The sequence below is a fragment of the Haplochromis burtoni genome, unplaced genomic scaffold (assembly GCF_018398535.1).
Source record: "Haplochromis burtoni strain Fernald_Lab_line unplaced genomic scaffold, NCSU_Asbu1 Contig_621, whole genome shotgun sequence".
NCBI classification, from domain to species: Eukaryota; Metazoa; Chordata; class Actinopteri; order Cichliformes; family Cichlidae; genus Haplochromis; species Haplochromis burtoni.
The window spans coordinates 243,818-246,754 of record NW_024582982.1 but is presented as its reverse complement, the minus strand read 5'-3'; positions in this window follow the sequence as shown (position 1 = coordinate 246,754).

Here is a 2,937-nt window from a genome sequence, read left to right as displayed (position 1 = left end):
ATGTGGTCAGAACCAAAGCATGGAGGCCAATAGTTAAACCTAAAAAGTTAGATCTGTAAGAGAAAAAAAAAAGGTTGTTGTTATATAACTGTGTTATAGTGGTTTTGTAGAGCAGAGTAAAATAAAGCTAAAAAGAGTTGTTAAGAAAAGAACAAGAAAACAAAAACAAAAGGTTAAAAATGTAATGCAGATTGTTTGCCAGATGTTCTTGTATGGCTTTGAAAAAGAGAAAAAAAAAAAAGAATCAAGAGGTAGTCTGGTTGGAAGTTCTGTCCTGAGAAAAGTAATATTCTGTTTTTGTTTAAAAGGGGAGATGTGGTGTATTCATAATTGTCTCTGGTACATTTGTTGTATGGGCAGTATGTGTTCATTGTTTGATTGTGTAATTACGTGTTACGCACTGGCAATGCATGCCGGTAGATGGTAATACAGGAAGTAAAAGAGATGGTCTTATCGCACACAGTGGTCCCGCGTACTTATTCAGATTCAGAGTAAGAATCACACACAGATGACAATGAGGCATACCTAATAACTAGCTCAACAGTAGGGCAACTTTTAGACCATCTAAATCTTATGATTTAATAAAGAAATTTGCAGACTTGCACAGAGATTGTAAAATTATGATGACTGATTTGGAGATGAAGACAACAGACGACGAGGACGGGGAGGAACAGGGGTTTAAATGCACCAAGGAGACAGTCAGAGAGAACTCGAGACAACTGGAGACAATTAAGGATGCAGGGACTGACAGAGACAGGGAAGAAGTCTCATTGTGACGAGTAAAGTTTATATTGCCTGGCTGGGCAGTTCTCTGGGTTTACAGCTTGGTTAGCCTGATCAAGTCTGTGAGCAGCAGGGTGCTGAATCCACTGGCAAATGTTGATGTATTCAAAGAGCCAATAGAGGGATACATCAGATCCAAACCATACCTTGGTTACATTTTTGAGTTGAAAGCAGCTGAGTTGCACCTTGCGCCTGAGGATGAAAAAAATGTCAGAAAGCGGTGTGTACAAACTCCATATGTAGGATATATGGAAAAGAAATAGAAAAAACTTATAAAAGACTTGCATAAGATTTGGCTTACTTCATATAGTGAATCATATAAGGCTTATATGATTTACTCATGAAAGTGGCCACTTTCTCATTACTTTCATATATTGTTATAGTAAGTATCCAAAACATACAAGTTTCATTTATATAATTTTTCAAGGGATCTTATATCTGTTTTCACTCTTGTATGCTTTTCATACAAGTTTCACAAGACAGATGCAAACTTTATAAGATTTATATATATGTCTTTTCCATATGGGCATATCCCTCACTAGTTGAGAGTGAGACTGCCGGAAACATTGGAGCATTGTAGTACATGTCAGTTTTCAATATGGAGGAAACTCTAAAGCACAACAAGAGCCTTGGAGAAATAGAAAAAATTGCTAACCTCCTTGGCTTCTCCCATGAAGCGATAGATAAGATTGTCCACCAATGGTGTACTATCCATCTTAGTAAAAGGAATGAGACAAAAAACACAATGGACTTCTGGAGTGAGATTTGGAAGTAAAGGGATGCAGCTGATATCAACCCGTTTCAAGAACTTGCCATGGCTGATGTGTCTGTATTGTCCTTGCCACACTCAAATGCTGAAGTTGAGAGAGTATTCAGCCAGATGAGTGTGGTAAAAAGCAAACAAAAAACACCAGCTGCCTGATAATGTTTTGCAACTTTTTGGCACATCAGCTGCTTACTCATTTAAGTCAAGTGCTGAGAATCTTGACGAAAATGAGGATGACCCACTCTTTCTGTGAGCCAGCACAGCCTGTGTGTGTGGAGGGATGTCTGAAAAAAACAAAACAAAACAATCAGCCTGAATTAGGACCAGATTAATTAGCATCTTTTTTTTTCACACTGACACTGCTTATTTCTACTGTCTGTTTTTGGTCCATTTAGATTGCTAATGTAGTTTGTTAACAAAATTGTGGTTAGAAATGTTCTTCTTTTACCCTTAGTCTTGTGCGGTTTAAAACTACTTAAAAAGCCCCCCCCCAAAAAAAAACAAAAACTCCGGCAGAGTGCCTATTTCGGGTCACTTTTGCTGGTCCCAAGCCTAGATAACGGAGGAGGGTTGGAATTAAAATAAATGTAACTTGTAGTTCTAAATATATTCTAAATGCATTTAGGGTGTTTTTACTCACTTTATGTCTTTTCCACGATGTTATTTCTCTCTCCTACAGCGTAGTTTACAAGCATGACCAATTATGCAAATTAGGCGATGGCGTCACTTAGCGACTTCTAGCGAATTCTAGAACAGCCCATAGTGATTTTCCTTACTGAGGAGTTGGCAACACTGCCCCAGTGCAAGATGTACATCATGTATTTGGAGCTGCTACCTGCTTTTATACCTCTCGAGCACTTTTGTCCTGTTCTGGTCCAGCATGTCCTGGTCAGCACCGGTGTTACAATAGTGGTTTCTTGCATAAACATGCAGGTGGGGACATGCTCCCATCCCCTGTTAAAGCTGCTGTTGTTATGATTCAGTGTTCATTCTCTGTCTTGCCTCTTGAGAGGTCAGCTCAGCTAAAGGTTTCCTTCCAGCTATGGTGGCAATGATCAAAATTGTGAGGGCTTAATTTACAAGGGGTGTGTGCCTATAAATGGCAAGTGTAGGTGTGTTTTCTCTTTCCAGTGCCCTTTTACAAATGGACTGCAGCAGCCCTGTGAAGTCCCTGTGTCCTGTGATGTGCTGCTTCATTAACCAGATTCAGGATGTGCATTTATCTGATAGATTGTTCGTCTGCTTTGCTGACAGCCAGGTAAAAAGCTTTACATAAACAGAAACACTGCCACTGGATTTTGGAGGCCATTTCCCTAGCATAAAGTACCAAAGGTCTCTCCTTGCCTCAGTGTGTGAGACCACATACCACCAGGGAATGGCAGCCTTAT